The 20,797-nt window shown below is 39.2% G+C and overlaps 1 protein-coding gene across 3 annotated transcripts in view; it reads left to right on the forward strand.

Annotated features, from left to right (window-relative positions):
- Nucleotides 1-20,797, forward strand: part of strbp (spermatid perinuclear RNA binding protein) — a 57,972-nt gene that overhangs the window by 1,366 nt on the left and 35,809 nt on the right. For 2 of the 3 annotated variants that reach the window (XM_077622847.1, XM_077622849.1), the window contains exons 1-2: nt 109-358; nt 17,574-17,669. The gene's annotated coding sequence lies outside the window, so the exon portion shown is untranslated. Of the gene's footprint in view, nt 1-108; nt 359-17,573; nt 17,670-20,797 lie in introns of those variants that run through there. The other variant, XM_077622848.1, reaches the window with a different exon arrangement.

A 20,797-nucleotide genomic window follows, 5' to 3' on the forward strand; every position in this document is an offset into this window, starting at 1 on the left:
TGCTAAAAACCTTTGCTATATATTTGGTGTACACAAGCCGCGATAGTCGAACCGCGAACGACGAGGCACGCATGTTTTGATCGTACCCGTGCGCATGCGCACTACTTTCGCCACGCATCTCGAGGGAGCTTCGGCTCAGTGTTCGGAAGGCAGAAGGAGGAACCAGCACGCGGATTCAGTTCTCGCTCCTCAAATTCGGCTGCTGGTGCCTTTTACTGGTCCTCGCGCACATCGGCACCCCCGGCCGCTTCGTTTTTTAAACTGGGAGTGCTTTTTTTCCGGGTGTTTTTTTTTTATTTTGAACGCGTTTGGACTCTACCTTGATTGGGCGTCTTGCACCTCCTGCGGAGCAGCTGCCGTAAGTTGTTTGTATTTGCATGTGCGAAGGCTTATTTAAATGGAAATCCAGTGAAAATGTTCTGTTTTGATATGTATTTCCTGCTTCTTTAAGTGGATTTTCTCTCGTTTCTTTCGATTTGATAGCATTTGGCCGCGTTTCCGCGTCAAAAAAAGAGGAACCGTGCGTCTGACTTAAAGTTAAGGCTTATGTCGTCGCTGAATATCTGTTTAAACGACGTATTTTCAATAGATGCTTAGATAATAATAACATCACCAAGTTATAGATACATCATGACTGATAATAATCCTTTCCGATCGGGAAATGACACTTGTATTGCAGGTGTTTTGACGCCGCACTTCCTTCCGTACCACGTTGTTAAGCACTAAAGCGCTCATGATTAGATCCATATTTTGCTTATTATTATTATGGACAGTGGTAACTTTTTGGGATAAAGCAAGTAGCTCATTTCCTGACTCGAGCTCTCATGTGACAAAAAATGCTGAATTGCACCCTTGCCCTGTTCAACCTGCCCGTTGGCATACCTTTTAAATGACATTTGCGCATCCATTGATTCAGAGGGCATTTTGCACGCCCTGGCCGCTAGGGGGTGCTGGAATGGCCACATACGGGGGTATTCATCAACACAAAATTGATGATGACAACAAAGTCTAAAGGAAATGGAATAAGTTCATGTTTTGCAATGTGTAACTGCTTTCAAGGTTCATAAACTTTACATTGGCAATGCTATTTTTGTCAGCTGTGTGTCATATTACACATTAACTTTGGTTAAAAAATGTAAATGTGTAATTAATTCACTTTCCTATGTGTTTTTGGACCGTTTCTAATGCTAACTATTAACCTGACAAAGCTATTTTTTGTTTTGAATATTTGCTGTGAACATCATACAAATTTTTAAGAGTCAAAGATACAGTCAAAGCCAAAAAAATGGATACGATTTTGAAAATCTCAGTAGTTTGTAAATACAGTAGACAAAGTCTTGACTGTCCATTATGTTTTATCTTCCGAAAATCATAAATGTGCATTTTGTCAGCTCGATTGAAGTGCAGATAGCTTGTAAACACATTCCATCCCCCTGAAAAAAGTCATAATATTCCATAAATTTGCTCCCTTACTCTCAATTTGATTAAATTATGTCAAAAACAGGAGTGAAAACCAATTAGCCAAATTATATCATTGAATTGAATACACAACAAATTTAAAAGGAGGGATGTCCCCGACCAAAAATGCAAAAAATATGCTAAAATTATTTAAAACTAATTGTAATTCCAGTTGGCTAAACAAAGCCAAAAAAACAGTACATACATCACTTCTGAATTTGGACATCTGTCATTTCAAATTCAAAAATTTAGACAAAAACGTCCCACGGGATGCCATTAGCAACCCATTTTATTGCGACACGTGGTTTTGACGGGCGCTCAGTGGAGGCTTTGTGAGTAAACGGGTTGTTTCCTTTTCGCTTATTTTGCTGAGCTCCACCCTGCCACGCTAAACCGGTCACACCTGCCCGGCTCGTGTCGAAATGTGGGGTGTCTTTGTTTTGGCCCCTCGGCCTCACTTGGCTCGCTCTTGGCTTGTCGCCGCTCGTACAATGTTGCTCTTGTGGTGTGTGCTGCGGTTGCCATTCACGTTAAGCAATGGCTGCTTTTGACACGCTTTTTTTGTGAAGGTGGGATTTGTATTTTACACGTGCGGTCAGGATTTATAGCAGGACTCTGTACGGCTCTACTAGTTTTCCGTCTGGGGTTTGTTTTCTAAACAAGAGTAGAGTCGCACCCGTTTGTTGAACGAGAGCTTTTTGGGGGGGTCGTTTGCATAAGGGTGAGGGCGTCTCATCAATAATTTTGTGTTTTAATTGGAACGGAATGTGGGAATGCTTAATATTCATCCGCCAGTTCTTGTTAAGCATGCATTTTAGCATTTTAGCATTTAGCATTGGTATGAAAATCATTTACGAAAATCAGGGGTGGCGAACAAGTTAGACGTAAAAAGACAAAATTTGAAAGTGTGAGAGTCAAAAAGCCACACTTCGCGGCAGAAAAGGCATAAAAAATGCAATCTGGGAAATTATTTTGGAATTGTCATTTATTATTTGTTTTTAATGAGGAATTTGGGTGTGTTTTTAAGTGAGAATAAAAATAAGAGAAGCTTGAAACGAGATAGAAAATATGACCAGAAGCAAAGAGCCGCTTTTATTTTGGCCGGGAGCCGCGGGTGGCTCGAGAGCCGCGTGCATTCAATGCTAATGTGCCATTAGGTGGAGGAACCGCCTCGTAACGGACGCATTTATTGGAGGACTTGGAGTAGCGTTGTCTTGTGTGAGTGCTTTGTTTGTCTTGAATCGTTAGACATTGATTTAAGGTCATCAGAAGGAAAAGGTGTTGTGTTGTTAAACTGTTTCCTGCTGTAAGAATTTCGCTTTATGCATCAGTGCTCCTAATTCTTCTTTGCTAGGTGAGATCAATTTTGAAAAATGTTTCTTTCGCGCCATCGAACGGCTTTCGTACTGTGGTTTCATGGATTTTAAAGTTGATTTCTTTGTCGTGACTCAGATCTGCAGATTGGGGATGTGTGTAGAATTGCATATCTGTCAATTTTGATGTTTTTCTCGTATTTTATACGTTTTTTGATTCTTTCAAATTGTGTGCAACAACTTTTGTACGGGATTTTTTTCAAGTATGTTTTTGTAAAACCCATCTCGTTCTGCCTTTTGACTATATAAATATAGCATGTCAGCAAGCAATGTACCCAGACAATCAAGCTGTCAGCGTCATATAGCGACATCTATAGAATCTTGAATTTAGTGCATCCTGATTGGGCACCCCGTTTATTTTGGAGAAAATTTTAAACTTCTAAGTGTGCCCTATGTGAGTAAATATGTGCCAGATTGCATTTGTACATTTTTTTTCATGGCTTGATAACGGATATTGCAATCATTAATAAGTAGAGCAATTGCCCAAGGTTGCCAGTTATGGAATTTGCATGATTTATAATAAAAACAGTTTGTCATGGACAAGGCAAGTGATATCGGCGATATCGGGATATTCATTCATTCCTTTTATGAACCGCTTTATTCTCACTAGGGCCGCGAGGGGTGCTGGAGCCTATCCCAGCTGAGTTTGGGCACCCTGATTTGGCAGCCAGCCAATCGCAGGGCACGAGAAGACAAACAGCCATTCACGCTCTCACGCAATTTAGATTGTCCAACCATCCTAGCATGCATGTTTTTGGAATGTGGGAGGAAACTGGAGTACCCGGAGAAAACCCACGCAGGCCTTGGATATGACCTGGATTTTTTAAAACCTTTTTTTAGACCTGGATTTTAACCCAGGACCCCAGAACTGTGAGGCTGACGCGTTAGCCACTCATCCGCTGGTCCGCCCGCGATCGGGGCAAATAGAAACATGAAAACATGTTTTTTTGGACATGCCTTGTCATCCCAGTTTGTCTGCATATCTGCAATGTGAAAGGTTGCCAGGTTGGAGACTGATCGCACACGTGAACGTGCGCGGACACGCCGCCGGCGCATCTGCAGTCGGGGCGCGTTTCGTGCCCGCTGCCTGTCAGCGAAACCGGAGTCTGCCTGGCAGCTCTCAAATTTTCGCACACGGCAGCACATCTCCCGTCTCATCTGGCTGGGGAAAATGTAGCGCTATCCCATTGGCCAACAGGATAGTAAAAGCTTTTCCCATTGGCCGTCAAGACCTCTTCTTCAAGGGAGTCGCTTAGGGTCCCGGGGGAGGCCCCTAGAGCGGGGAAGGGTAAACAAAGGGCACCTGGTGCGGTGTTTATGCTGTTTGACATGGCAAATTACACTTCTGGCTCTCATTGGGGTGTCGGAATATGTCTAATTTCTTTTCAGTAATGTTAATCGACCTTCTTAAACAGGCATTTTCTGGCATTCTAGCTGACTTTTGTCTCAGGAAACGTCTTTGTGGTGTGTGTTAGTCTTGTCCAAAGTGCCACTGCAGCAGTTCCTGTTTCCTTTCACCTCGGTGAGGAATCCAGCAGTGACATAGACGGATGGAAAGTGTTAAAGCTTGGCCATGTAAGGTTTCTTGCACCGCGTGACAAAACGCAGAATCTTTCACCGTCCCCTAAAATGCTGAAAAGATGGCATTTTTTCTTTTTCCCCCCTTGTTTTGAATGAAATCCAATTCGGTTAAAAATACAAGGCAGTGTAAAAGTCATAATAATAATAATGTTGTACTTTCATATAGTCCAAGGGGTTCAGACTCGGTTGGTTCGTGGGCCGCTTTAACGTCAACTTGATTTCACGTGGGCCAGACCATTTTAGATATAATATTTAGATATTTTTTTTAGAAATGGATTAAAAGAACTGGATGAAAAGCCCTGAATATTCAGTTTTTTATAGATCTAAAACAATGTTTATTTTAGCTTTTTGATATATATTTTTAGATTTTACAAAATGATTTTTGAACTAAAAAGACAGAAAAATGGATTTAATATACATCGGACCATTTTAGATATAATATTTAGATTTTTTAAATAAATGGTTTAAAAGAACTGGAATAAAAGCCCGTCAATATTCATTTTATAGATCTAAAACAATGTTTATTTTAGTTTTTTTTAAATATATTTCTAGATTTTACAAAATGATTTTTGAACTAAAAACACAGAAAAAATGGATTAAAAATGACAATTATTGATTTAAAAGGGGGAAAATCAGAAAATTTAATATACATCTATACTCTTCATTTTAATTTGATCCTAAAACAGAAAGTCGGCACTCATGATTTACTTTCCCGGGCCACACAAAATGATGCAGCGGGCCAGATTTGGCCCGCGGGCCGCCACTTTGACACATGTGATATAGTCTAATACAAGCTGCAAAGTATGAGAAAATAGTGAGATGTATTTACATTCCTTCATTTCAAGTGGTGTCAGTCTAATACAAGCTGAAAAGTACGAGAAAATGATGAGCTATATTTACATTCCTTCATTTCAAGTGGTGTCTTTGTTCTCTCTTTGTTTTTCTTCCGTCACGTTTGACCACATTTCACATCCTCTACTTGTTAAAAAAATAAAAAATATATTAAAAAAAGCTTAGAGCAAGAAAATCATAGCTTACCCTCATTTAGGCTTCCTGGAAGCGCCGGTTACCAAAAACAAGAGAACCATGTTCGGACTTGAGCTGGATGGTTGCCAGTTTGAATCCTGTTATGGTTTTGGACCACTGCGTACTACTGTCGCAGTGCCAAAGAGCAAGGCAAACCCCACAATAGCATTATTTTCGAGTTCCAGAGAGAAAAATTCGCTCCAAACAATGATTCAAGTTTCCGAAATGTTTGTTTTTGAAAGGTTTTCTGTCTTCCGATGACCTTTTGACTATTATCACGAGAGGAATTGCCATTTTAGTGGCTTTAAGATGTGGCAAATCACCCCCCAAAATTGGTCGTGCAGATTATCAGCGAGGTTTTGTGTGTGTAGGTTGCCTTTATCTGATCGGGACATTTATCTAATAAAGGCGGATTTACGGGATTCGGCTCTGGTTCGTGCCGGCCGGTGGAGATAGTGGAGGCGGGGGATTCCCCGTTAGAACAACAATCTAGATGCTATATATAAATATATAAAAGCTAGATGTTCATTTTGCCTGCAAGTCGTTTTTGCAGTACTCATATTTCTCATAATCACCAGAGATTTTTCTTATGTGGGAGTGGCTTTATTTGTATACATGCAATCCTCACTATCAAAAAAATATTTCATTCACAAATGCCTAAAAAATATGTTTGTTTTCCCTCTGTGTATTTAGTCAATTCAATTCATGACACCATAAAATAATTAGTATAGACAATTTTAAGACAGAAAATATTATACGCGAGCTATTTTTGGGGAGATGTTTAAGTTCATTAATCTGGGCTTGATTATTATTATTGATATTTTTTTCCAATGTTTGTCATTTTTTGACTAGATAAGTTAAATGTGTTGAGTTGTTATTTTTTCTTCTTCTTGAATTGAATTAATTATGTATATATGTACCATATTTTCACGACTATAAGGCGCACTTAAAAGTCTTAAATTTTCTCCAAAATAGACAGGGCGCCTTATAATCCAGTGTGCTTTACATATGGGAAAAAAAATTAAAATGTGTCATTCATTGAGGGTGCGCCTTATAATGCGGTGCGCCTTATAGTCGTGAAAATACGGTACATATACATATAAATATGTACAGAATTAATTCAATTCAAGAAGAAGAAAAAATAACAACTCAACACATTTAACTTATCTAGTCAAAAATGACATACATTGGAAAAAAATAATAATATTAATAATAATAAACAAGCCCAGATCAATGATCTTAAAAATCTCCCCAAAATAGCTCACGTATAATATTTTTTGTCTTAAAATTGTCTATACTAATTATTTTATAGTGTCATAAATATGTATATGTATATGTGTATGTGCATGTGTATGTGTATATATATATATATATATATATATATATATATATATGTGTGTGTGTGTATATATATATGTATATATGTGTATATATGCATATATATGTATATGTATGTATATATGTGTGTATATATAGTTGCAATCATTAAAAAGGGGAGCAATTGGCCAAGGTTGACAGGTATGTGATTTGTATTCAAAAATTGGCTGCCATTTTATTAATCCCGATTTTAATTCAACCAATTAAATGCACATATTCCAGTGTTAAAACCCATGAAGTCAAAGCAGAAAGTCGTCGTGACCTCACCATTCAAAGAAAGAAAACGTGAGCATGCAGAAAGAAAAAAAATGTATCTGTATTATTTCAGGTCTTTCTGGTGGTGTTTGTTTTGAATGAGCTACAAATGTGACATTTGTGAGATGCGATGATTGAGTTTGACATCTGTGCCAGCCTTCTCTCGCCCCCTCACAAATGAGCCATTGATCCAGAACCTTGACAGTTTGTCAAGGCTGATCAGCGTCTGCCAAACACCCGCCTCAGTCAGTTCTCCATCTCAAAAGATCGAAACGCCCGTTTCGCCAATGTTTGGGTCATGAAAAAAAAAAAAATAATAATAATCTAGGAACTCGGAAGGTACCCCCGGCCCATTGGAGCAAACATGATCTGATAGAGTCTTTGAAATGTGCTGAAAGGGAGTCTGATATATCAGGAAGGAGCACGTGGAGTGCCCGGAATTTTAAACGCCAGCCCATAGCCAAACGCTCAAGTGGGAAAGAGTGGGAATGTCAAGTAAGAGGGCCACGGGTATCTGCAAATTTACTACTTGAGCAAATGCCTCTTGCGTCGTCGCAAGGCACGCTTTGTGCGGCCGTGGCTGGTTCTCGTCAACTTCATCTGTTGGCGCCATCTTTTGTGAGCCGTGTTTGCTGTCCGTGGTGCTGAAAGCCATCAATTGTGTCCGCTTTATACTTCATCATTCTTTCATAAATGTAAATGGACGTTGTCAACAGGACGAGGAAAGCAAGGGAGCAAGTAGCAAGAGCTAAAAATAAAAGGACAACCCGCCTGCTAATATCTAACAAGATGACATTCAGCAAAAATAATAAATAAATAATGAGAATAGCAATGACACTGCTGAGTGGTAGACATAAAAACAGACTAAAAAATTATAATAATTGGATTAAAATAGGGGAAACTGGAACATTGTCAACATTTTCAAGTAGCGACAATGATAAAATGGTATACAATGAATGAGATTGGATATTTATGATATTTAAGGTGGACTGGATTACATATTCAAACGATTCGAACTATGAGTTGATTGGTTAAAATTGCATTGCAAATTTGCTTGGTTAACAGTGTTTTGTTTCCCTTAAAATTTAGATTTTCTGTTTTTTTTCCCTTCTCATTCCCCAGATGCTTTGCTTATGTATTTGTTTGCGTCAAATCCGTCAAAGTATAACGCTCATATTATCGAGGCAGGGCGGCATCAATTCCCCAATCAATACAATGTGCATGGGAATGGTCTCTGCGACCAGTCGTCCAATCCGTTTTTATGACCTCTCAGCCAGAGGATGCCAAAAATGATTTTAACACTACCTGCATTGGAGCTAAAACGTAATCCCCTTAACAACATTAAAGGCTCACATCAAACCAATCGCTATCGAATTGGCGAGGGCTCAAAAATGCGGCTTATCCCTTCTTGAATGTCAGTATCATCGAATAAAAACCACCCGTTATATGGTAGGAAATAAACTGTTAACTTGGTTCCAACGACAAACCTTCCCTTTTATTGGAGAAAAAGTCACTTGCAGGCTCTGGCGTTGTGAAATCTTTTCCCAATCGTTAAACTCGCTCAATTATTGCCAGCATGTCAGGTTTACACGTGCTAATGTGTCAAGATGAGCCTCCTGCTAATAGTTAGCAAAGCACCAATAACCTTCCAGATGGCATTCCTAAGAACCTTTTACTCATTTTTCTTAGCTAGGAGCTTGTATAAAAAAATGGAATTTATTCAATATACATGTGTTACATTTGTTTATTATGGATAGTTACGTCAAAGTGGACACTTGACTTTATATTTATAAGATGGAGTGCTCATTTGGGTTCGAATCTGGGTCGGTCCTCCTGTATGGAGTTTGCTTGTTCTTCCCCGGGCCTGCGTGGGTTTTCTCTGGGTACTCTGGTTTCCTCCCACATCTCCAAAACATGCATTTTAAGCTAAGTGAAGACTCTAAATTGACCCTAGTTGTGATTGAGGGTCGCGGGGGGTGCTGGAGCCTATCCCAGCTGACTTCAGGCCAGAGAAGGGGGAAACCCTGAATCATGACCGGCCAATCAAAAGGCACAATGAGACAAACGACCAATCATGCGCATACCTAGGGACAATTTAGAGCACATGTGTCAAAGTGGCGGCCCGGGGGCCAAATCTGGCCCGCCGCATCATTTTGTGTGGCCCGGGAAAGTCAATGATGAGTGCCGACTTTCTGTTTTAGGATCAAATTCAAATGAAGAGTATAGATGTATATTACATTTCCGGATTTTCCCCCTTTTAAATCAATCATTGTAATTTTTTAATCCATTTTTTCTGTGTTTTTAGTTCAAAAATCATTTTGTAAAATCTAAAAATATATTTTAAAAAAGCTAAAATAAACATTGTTTTAGATCTATAAAAACAGAATATTCAGGGCTTTTAATACAGTTCTTTTAATCCATTTATTTTAAAAAAATCTAAATATTATATCTAAAATGGTCCGGCCCGCGTGAAATCAAGTTGACGTTAAAGCGGCCCACGAACCAACCCGAGTCTGACACCCCCTGATTTAGAGTATCCAATCAGCCTACCATGCCTGGTTTTGCAATGTGGGAGCAAACCGGAGTACCCAGAGAAAACCCACGCAGAGAACATGCAAATTCCACATAGGTGGACCAACCTGGATTTGAACCCAGGACCCCAGAGCTGTGAGCCCGACACGCTAACCACTCAACCCACCGCGCCGCCCGCTTTGAAAACTTGTTTTTGTTAATATTGACCTAACCTTTATTTAACCAGATAAAACCCGCAGAGATACAGATCTGACCTGGCCAAGAGGTGCAATAAAAAAGTTAAAGGTGAAAAAAATAAGAAAGTGAAGTACATTTAAAAGACGTGTGGCTGCGATAACAACAATTTGAGATGTTATAAACACAGGCAATGTTTAAATGGTCTCATGCTGCGTTAGAACGGAAGAGTCCAAATGGAATGACATCTGTGTGTTTATACTTGATGGAAAATGCACATTGCTTTTGCAAATGTGTGTGTGTGTGTGTGTGTGTGTGTTTGTTTTTATTTCCTTCATGTAGTGTACACGTGTGGTTTATTGGTTGTCACGCTCAATGGAGTCTAACGACCGGAGGCAGATTCCTTGTTTCGGGGGAGTGAAGATGATTCCGATTCCGGCGTCGAGGTCAGCTCAGGCGGTCTATTTCTGTTGGCCCCCGTCAGCCAGCTGAGAAGCCGCGGCGCCAATTTCAGTGCAGCACTTCAGGTTAATCCATTTAGCGATTGCTTTTCAGGCTCCGGTTTATCCTGAACCACCGTAGTTTGATGACTATGACAAGGCTTAAAAAAATAGGCGCTCGTCGCGGCGTCTCTCGGCGAATATCTTCACATGGCAAACTTCCATCTTTGTCAAAGAGGAATGATGAATTAGCAAGAGATCGGGATTAGAGTATCAGGATGCCTGATTTAGATGAAGAGTCTATATTTAGAGTCTTGGCCGATGAATGTGTCTTCTATGTGGCTGTAACAAACACCGTAAAAGTGCTTGCTAAACGAATGGCGTGCTCCCATTTTAATGCGTTATGGCTTCTCTGTATTGCGGATTTGTTGGTTGGTGTAAAAGAAAACTACTCCAACACCATCGGATTATAATCATGAGCACCATTAAAGAAATGGTGTTTCTGAATAATGACATGATATATGTGCATTCTTTCTTTGTTAGGTTGCATCCAGAAGGAGAATTGGCTTTATTGGCCAATGATGTTAACCACATACTATTCATATTTTGTGACTTTTGTCTGCGAAAGTAATTATTTTTTTGCTATGGATGGGATTTTTATTCGTTTGGAGACAATCGAGTGTTCCAGCAAAAAACGTTACGATGACAAAATGTACCTGTAGGAAATAAACACATGTAGGTAGACTGATATACAATTGAATTTTTAAAATTGTTAAGTCCAGGAAAAAAAATCATGCATCAGTCTAATTGGTTAATTCTAGAGCGAATTTGAGGCTAGCCAATCCCGTGTTAGAATTACGCCACTTGAAGGATGTCACGTACATCTTGGCAAAAGATGCGAAATGTTTACCTTCGCACAACTGGTTTCAAATGTGTTCATGATTAATTGTCAAGTAAGAAAATGTTTAAAAATAATCAATAAATAATAATAGATAAAAAAGTGGTCAACATAATAAATAAGTAGTAGTAATAAGTCTTGCTTTGCTCCTAGGTTCAGAACTCGAGTTGAGTATGGTGACAGCCCTTGTCAAGAAACTGTCCTTGAGTCTCTTTGTCTTGGCTGTTATGGCTCTGTAGCGCCTTCCAGAGGGCAGCAGGTTGAAGCGGTGGCAGCCAGGGTGCATATTGTCTTTTACGATGCTCTCTGCCCTGCTAAGGCACTGGGATTTGTAGATGCTGGACAGGGTAGGTAGGGGCAATTGATGATCTTATGGTCTGTGTTGATCACCCTCTGCAGAGTCTTTTCCTGTCAGAGTTGTTGGAGATTGACGTGTGTTTCACGTGGATAGCGCAGAGCAAATCAATGGCATTTCTCTTTCCTCACACTCTCTCCCTCTCTGGAAATGGTGTGACCCAGTTAGCTCCTCCAGCAGGCAGCAGCAGCAGCAGTTATTTTTACATATTAGCAGGAGACAATACTTTGTCCTCTGCACGTCCTCCTACTTGTCTCTCTGCCTCTCTTTATCTTCCATCCTTTCAACTTTCTCCGGCCGGCCAGACTCGTCGGCTTCCCTCTAACGTCGATAGCTCCGTATTTCGCTAAATGAGGGAAATTATAAATGCTCGGCCGAGCGTGGAAGCGGAACACAAATCAACGCGTCGCTGATTGACTCGTGTCATCGGGGATGGAGATTATTCGAGATTCGTGGTGCCGACTCGCTAATGTGAAACGGCAGGAAGAGATGCCGAGATTGGTTTTCGGTCGAGTAGAAGGCATCGTAAGGGAGGAAAAACGGGTGCTTTTCACAGACGCTGTAGCAATTTGGGTTTAAACGCTGTTCAGTCGTTGCTCAACTGAAGAAAATCAGCAGATAGAAAAAAATAGGATGTTTTTGCTGGTTGTGTGTTCCTTTTTTTGAGGCTTATAGTGTTTCAGTGTGTTTAGATCAAGCTTGAATGTGGTTGATCTTGGAGAACAAATACAATGTCAACTTTACATATGTTCGTTCTAAGTCACATTTTGAACCGAGTGTACATTACAAAGAAATTGATCAAATTTACAGTAAAACGAACACAATCCAAAGGATTGAAATTGTTCATCCCCGATTGCCATTCGGGAAAATTAAAGATTCTGGGGGAAAAAATTGACTTAAAATGCATTTATTTAACATTGTTACATTTTTAATCTTAACAGTGCCAAATTACTCATTCTTAATTTTAATTTCTAATTTTAAATCAGAGTCCTGACAAATTGTTACCACACTTTAAAAGGCATTGACTTCCTTCCTTTAAACTTAATTGACCTTAAAATGTCTTGAATCCAATTTCCAAAGTCTGAAATGTGAACGGTTGCGATTAGTTATTCATTCAAACAAACATTATTTATCATATTTATTCAGACTTACTTTTAAAAGCTTTAGTAGCGATATGACACCCATCTTTTTAGATCTCCTGACATTTCTGTAAGTCACTAAACAACGACGCCACATCAAAACAATGAAATTCAGCGGCAGGTCTTTCCAAGAAATGTTTATTTTGTGATAATGATCAAACTGAATACATCAAGGTGATGTCACTCTCTGTCTTGTTTACATATTCATGGCTTTGTCATGTGACACATCATTTTTTTGTTGTTGTGAATGTGAAGTTCAAGATAAGACTTTTCAACGTCGTTTGAAATTCTATCCTACTTTACCTTAACGATAAATGAGGTGATTAATCGTTATTTATTAAAATGCACGTGGCTATGACTTTCAAAAATGGCTCTACTTTAGAACGATCACGTCAAAGTAAAGAGATGTGAAATCGTTGTCGGACGAATCGAAGATTTGTGAAAACGTTCCTTAGATATTAGCCTCTATTAGCTCTCCCAGCAGTTATTACAATACAGGTCAGCACGTTGATCATTCGTCTATTTCGACAACAGACAGAGTTTTTAGGAAAAAAATGCTTATTTCTTTTGAAACTTAGTCATTTTATTTGAAGCCTGGCCTCTCCGTAGCGTCCGGGGAGCTAGCGAGTGCGGCGCAGGTGTTGACGGGTCATCCATTGGCCTCCTAATGATGATCGATGGCTGGACGGCAGAGCGAGAGAACGCCGGCAGAAGCTGAGCGATTCGCCCAGATTAAGAAATCGCAACGTCAGAGCCAAGCACGTCTAAATTTGTCCGCTGGCGGCCAGGCAGGTGCCGGGACTTTTAGTGATATGTTGATCCTTAAATGTTTCTATCGTTCTTGTCATCTGCCTGATAGTGGGTGGGTGGAAGTCCTATAAATAGATGGAGGGGAAGATACTTTTGCAGGGGGGAGTCCTCTTGATGGGCGAGCGCAACACGAGTGTCTTGGTGTATGAATTACGAGGTCTTGATTCTATTTGCATTTATTGAGTTCCAGAAAAAGTGATGTGGCTGATTGAACTCTTTCTGAAGGGAACTACACAGTCACCTCTAGAACCAGCTCTGTTGATTTTTTTTTTTTTTTTACAAAATCTTGCAGTGGAGGAGAAGCTTTGTGTTGGATAATTTTGTGAACTAAGGTGGCATCAACATATTTAACATTATTGTTCCAGTTCAGGCATTTGTGTGTTTTTTTTTTAAATATCTGATAGTCATGGTACGTTTTTGTGTTTTCTGTTCAATAGTTTCAGACCTTGCTTATAAATGGTTTTAATACATTGTTAGATTAATTTGGTTTAGATGTAGTGAATTTTTTTTCTGGATAAAAGTTGAATTTGGTGTTCAAAAGGTCTTTTCAAACTTGAGTCGTCTTATAATAATCGTCTTATATTCGGGCCAATATGGTAGTCAGAGACATGTTTTAAAATCTTGTGTACATGTATATGATGTGGCTGTTACATGGACACATGGAATAAAATACACATGCCTAAAATTAACAGATAACTAAACAAATTAGGGTTTTGAATATCTAATTAAATTCAAACTTGGAAACAGTTTCCTGCATAGTTTCTTGACTATAGCACTTAAATTTAGTTTTGGGGTGCTTATTTTGTTTCCACTTTCTGCTCCTCTTGAAATATTTCTATTTGTATTTTGATGTCCCTTTGTCATTTGAATACTGCACTTGCAGCGTTTTTGCATTAGCCTTCTGCTGAAATATTTCCGGATAATAGAAATGGATTATTCATTTGCATTATGGTGTGAAAGGCATTGTTGGTTACTTTCTTGAAGCAATCAATCCCAAGTAGAGTGCAGACTTGGCTGCAAAAGCGGAAATTCTAATAAATGAAGCGCAATCGCTGCCACGTCAGCAATGGGAAGCTTACCTTGGAAATAGTCCATTTTCTTCCACCTGTATGCAAATATGTACATGTACAAAAACATTATCAGAGAGGACGTATCGTAAATTGAAACCCCATCCTCGTTATTACATTATAATTCTAGAGAAAGATGTCATAGCCATGCATTATCCGTATCACGACTCTAATGCTCCGTCAATTGTAAATCCTTAACAATACTTCATTCTGTAATGTACTGACGTTCATCTGCCAACAAAGCGGGATTAAAACAACCTCATCGGGGGTGCTAATACATTTACGGATGCGCACAGAGCAGATCTCAAATTGTTGATTTGAATTGTTGGATAAGAATCCAACAATCCATTCAATTGGATCAAAACGGATGGATTATTTTTTACTTAATCCCGATCACGATGCGTGTGGCGCTGTATACATGGGATGGAATTGATTCCCTAGCTGGAGATGGAAAATGAGCAACAAAAAACAGAATACCGTATTTTCACGACTATATGGCGCATTGTATTTTAAGCCGCAGTATCAGTAACGAGTGCTATTTTTATACGTTCGTCCAGGTGGCCACAATCCATTCGCAAATAGTAGCTAGCTAGTAGCTAGCGTAACTATTCCAACGCTGCCTTCCATGCTTTGTAAAGCTGTGTGTACCCTATCGACTGATTTATTTGATTTTATCGTGATAACAATTTTAGTATTGGTCCATATATAAAGCGCACTGGATTATAAGGCACCCTGTCTATTTTGGAGAAAATTTAAGACTTTTATGTGCGCCTTATAGTCGTGAAAATACGGTAAATAAATAATCAGATTACCGTTCGTGTGGTTTTAAAGGGGATGGCGCTTTTGTCTAAGGCGCTTTTTTGTGGTATCTGTCATCTTGGTGTCTGAAAACACCAAAAAAGCAGTGTGAATATAAGCTTGACAGATCATGACACAACACACACACATGCACAGACACCATGGCAAAATCTCACCTTCCCAAAGTGAAGGCTGTAGCTATGGCAACCAAGAATGAAGAGAAATGATTGGGCTGGGTTGGGATTTGTTGAGAATCTTTCTAAACCAGCCTGGGTTGACACACGTCAACTTTGTATGTACTTCTTTTTAGTCGGCCTTTTCCCCTTTTCCTTTTTCACTGTGTATGCGGTGTGGATGTTGTGGTTCAATTTTAAGATGTGAATGTAAATCCATTTAACTGGTCTAGATCACATGTGTCAAAGTGGCGGCCCGGGGGCCAAATCTGGCCCGCCGCATCATTTTGTGTGGCCCGGGAAAGTAAATCATGACTGCCGACTTTCTGTTTTAGGATCAAATTAAAATGAAGAGTATAGATGTATGTTAAATTTCCTGATTTTCCCCCTTTTAAATCAATAATTGTCATTTTTTAATCCATTTTTTCTGGTTTTAGTTCAAAAATCATTTTGTAAAATCTAAAAAGATTTAAAAAAGCTAAAATAAACATTGTTTTAGATCTATAAAAACGGAATATTCAGGGATTTTAATCCAGTTCTTTGAATCCATTTATAAAAAATAAAAAAAAATAATATATCTAAAATGGTCCGGCCCACGTGAAATCAAGTTGACGTTAACGCGGCCCGCGAACCAACCCGAGTCCGACACCCTTGGTCTAAAGCTAGGTGCAGGTGTTAACACAGTGGGGGTCCTCAGTGGGCCTGGAAACAGGGAGACCCTTGTCATTGGCAGATTTCAACGGAGGTTCGCCCATGAATGATTCATTTGTCTCTAGTTGTAAGAGTTGTGTTATTTTAGAGTTCCGGTTGAAGTGTCAAAAATATCAGCCCCTAATAACTGTAGTTTTGAAGAGGGTGGAGCCAAATACTGCACACTGTTGATTGGTCGACAGGTGACATGCAAGAAAAAGCAGCGTATGGACTTGTAAAGTCTTTGGGACGTTTCGAAACAAACACCTAGCATAGCGTTTTAGTACTTTATTGTCGAAACAGGCTTTTACTCGTGCCGTAATACTCTAGTTTTAGCCATGCCTCTAAAATCTGGATGAGTGAGAATGTAAATAAGGCTTTTAAAAATGTAGTGTTTAAGTTGTCCCACCGTTTGTAGACGAATAGCTGAGTTTTGAAATATTAATTAATCTTGATGTGTACATATACACACACCTTGATGAGTTAGGACTGTCTCTTAAATGGCAATGGAAACATGTTAAAATGAATTGTTAATTCAATTTAAATCCTAATTGGAACAGTGACTCAGAGGAGGAAAGATGGAGAGTCATTGCTTTCATTAATGAATAAGCAGTATATGGTCCATTTAGCCTGATCTTGGAATAACAATAAACAAGGCTTATACTGTTTGCGCCTTACAAAATATACCAACAAGAGCGGTCGGTATTTAATGCACGATCAGATCTTTTATTTCAAGGATCAATGTTCAATAATAATAATAAAAAATACATCATTCATAATTCGTTCTCTAGCACCCCCACGTAGCTTTCCTTATAGGCGCAACGTTAAAATTAGAAGAGGCCGGCCTTTGCCAATTGGCAGCTGTTTGTGTAAAATCGGATACTTAGCTCGCCAATACTGGAGTGTTCTTAAAGTGACCACCCTTCCATGATGAGTTACTTTATAACATTTGACAACTCAAGACTGAGAACCAGTTTAACTTGCCATAATAACATTAAGTCCTTTCGCACTCGTATGTTATTGGTTATATTAGTAAGACAATGTACTTGCCTTACTTTACCTGCTGATTTCAAAACAGTGCCCCGACCAATGACGTCTCTCTTCTTAAAAGTCAAATAAAGTATATCAAGGTTATGGATATGTTTTTTTAGGGGGTATAACAATGACCTGTGTACCCTGTAATCTGTTTACGGGCAAGGCGAGAATGGAAATGAGGTTGAGGTGCTATGATTAGCAAACTGTGACTCTTAAACCTTGGCCCTCTTGACCCAGACGCTATTAAAAAGCCAACCAACCACCTTGGCGTGCTCTGTCTGCAAAGGATTTTTCGGAAAGTTTTCTCCTGTCAAACTGCAAATCTGAGTTGCATATGTGGATATATTTGCGTTCCTAATATGTTAACCCTTTAATTTTCCTTTTTTTGGCAGGAACAAGAGTCTGAAACTGGATCGAAGTGGCCTAAAAAAGGGATTGGAGGACAGAGGGGGGTGAGGACGTTGATGAAATCCATTGTCATTAGCACGGTAGGTCATTCACCTTTTACTACGTAGTTCCTAGTTACTGTATTTTCTCGCATATTAGCCGCCTCCGCGTATAAGCCGCACCCTTAAAATTGCCTTAAAATGGTTGAATTTGACGATTTCTCTCGTATAAGCCGCCCCCGATTCACAATTTTCAACTCCGTATTTTAATAGGGAGTACAATTGTATTACAGTGTTTAATACTAATGTAACTTTCAATTAGTATTACAGTGTGGACATTATCCACAACACACTTGTAAACGAACAAACAAATTTAAATTAACTTGGATTGATATATACAGACACACTCAAACATACGCTTAATGTAACTTTATACAAAACTGAATTCTAAATTTGTTTTAATTTTTTTAACCTACACTTATACTTCATTACCCAGAAAGCCCTCTTTTTGCCCGCGCATGCACGTTGTGCGTTTTCTGGTCCATGTGTAGGAGAAACTCGTGTGAAGAAATCGTTCAGTGCTCGTAGATATCTGTTATACACGAAAGAGATGCAGCAAAAAAAGACAATGCGCTACAATGATAAACAGCCTCTCATGTCATGGCCACCTGGCCTTCTCGCATCTCAAATTTTTCTCGTATCTAGAGCGAATTATTTGCTCGAAATTTTCCTCGTATCTCGAGCATCTCGTAGGTAGAGCTGCTCGTATGTAGAGGTCCCACTGTACTTTAAAGGGAAAATCTTAAGAAAAATCATTGCACATGGTGTTTCTGAGATACTGTACGAATCGAAAGGATCCACTAACCAAAAGAATTCAGATCCAAGCAGCGCGCATTTATTTGAAACAGACTCTCGCGTTCCACTCAAAGTTTTACACGTCCTTGTCATTTCTTTGTCTTTCTTTCCCCTTCGCCGCAGTGTCCTTGAAAATCGGTGACTTTGGTAGTGAGCGCAGCAGCGAGCATCCCTCTGTCAGCATACCCACAAATACACACATTCCCACCCACACACACACACACACACACACACACACATAGCCCTTAAAAGCCTATAAATAATTCATCGTCATTAAACCCGGCTGTATTCTTTGCAAATATTTTGAAAAATATCACACAGAAAGCAGCTATTTGCCGTGTGAAAGTACATCTGAAGCCACATGGAGGTCCTGGATACGCGTTCACACTTTTGGCGAATCAACAAGCAGACTCCAAATAGAGCATAACACCCGTTCAGAATATTCCTATAAATACATATTTGGCTTCAATTCTTGGTTGGACTATTCTCAAAAAAGGGTGAAAAGGCCACCCTATTTTTTTTCTCGAATAGATGCCATCTTATTATTAGTGTCCATCCCCCTTTTATAAGACAAATAAACTCCTTTCTCAAACAGACTGTTATTATTTCAGTTTACAGATTGTTATTTACAGGCAGATGTTAAATTTAAATGTTGAGTATGTTTGAATATTGCATGACCGACCAGATTTTTATGCAAATTGTTTGAAATGTTACATTTGTGCATACATTGGTCATCAAATTTTGTCCGAAAATCCCAAGAAATGCAAGAAAACAAAGCAAACGCACACAAAAAACGTTTTGATTGAAATGAACACATCAAAATTTAAAGCAATAACCAACATAACATTTTCTTCATACTTCCAAATGAGCAAAACTAGCAAAATATTCTTCTAACTAACTCAGTCCATTTCTTTTCGCTCCACTTTTGTGAGGAGAATGAACCACTACACCAGGGGTGTCAGACTTGGGTTGGTTCGCGGGCCGCTTTAACGTCAACTTGATTTCACGTGGGCCGGACAATTTTAGATATAATATTTAGATTTTTTAAATATAAATTGATTAAAATAACTCGATTAAAATCCCTGAATATTCAGTTTTTTATAGATCTAAAACAATGTTTATTTTAGCTTTTTTAAATAAATTTTTAGATTTTACAAAATAATTTTTGAACTAAAAACACAGAAAAAATGGATTAAAAAATGACAATTATTGATTTAAAAGGGGGAAAATCAGGAAATTTAATATACATCTATACTCTTCATTTGAATTTGATCCTAAAACAGAAAGTCGGCACTCATCATTTACTTTCCCGGGCCACACAAAATGATGCGGCGGTCCAGATTTGGCCCACGGGCCGCCACTTTGACACATGTGCACTACACCATCAGCGCCTTGGCATTGTAATCATATCTGATTTATTAATATATTATCATCCCTCTTTTATTCTTTCACCAGTTCACATCTATAACCCTGTGTTGTTCTTTTACAATGGGCTTATTAGCAATGAAAAATGATGCTTTTGTGAAGCCCCATTTGGCAAGAAGTCAAGCGTCCGCTCTTATTGGACGGGGACGGACGGCCATTGTCCGTTTTCCCGTGGCTTTTAAAAGATAGATGAAGGCTTATTGTCGCGTGGTAAAATGAGACCATATCGTCGCTGGATACTGTTTGTTGTCATTCCTCTCCTTTAGAGGTCAGAGAGCATGTTGCGGGTCGCCGGTTCGACTCCCGCCTTGTTTATTTTCTGCCCTGCGTACGGTTTAAGTGACTGTTGTGCTAGTCTGAATGTTTTTCTTTTTTAAAAGCCCGATTTTATATTAATATTCTGATATGTGTGACAGTATCTCAGTGCTCTTGTTCTTTCTGTCACTCTCTGTCGCGCTATGTTTGTGTGTGTGTCTGTGTCTGTGTGTGATATCGAGCCGAAAAAAGATTCCACAGCCATGGCGACCATTCCCAAGGGGAAAAGTTGAATGAAGCCGAATCTCTTTTTCCTTCCATTGTCTCATCCTACTTTGCAATTTGCTTCTTCCCCCGTCCTACATTTGCTCACGGAAGTGCGGCAAATGCCTTTTTCCGTTTCTATTTTAAGATGAAACTTCATGACTAGTAAATGAGGTTGATTTTTGCCCGTGTTATTTCAGCGTTTGGCATTTTTCAGTGCAAGCCTTTTGACAATCAGCTCTTCTGTCTTTTTCTCAGTCATCTTCTCCCCCGAGAAAGACGAGGAAGTCTGTAATGAATTGGCTGTGTGGAGCACACGACTCCAAATTAACCCGGAATGAATGAAGTTAGTGATCAGCTGCTGCCCATGTAGTGAAGAATTGGGCCCAATTCTGCTCCCGTACGTTAATCCACCAAATTCAACAGTGTAA

This window comes from Stigmatopora argus, chromosome 16, assembly GCF_051989625.1.
Source record: "Stigmatopora argus isolate UIUO_Sarg chromosome 16, RoL_Sarg_1.0, whole genome shotgun sequence".
In the NCBI taxonomy this organism is placed as follows: domain Eukaryota; kingdom Metazoa; phylum Chordata; class Actinopteri; order Syngnathiformes; family Syngnathidae; genus Stigmatopora; species Stigmatopora argus.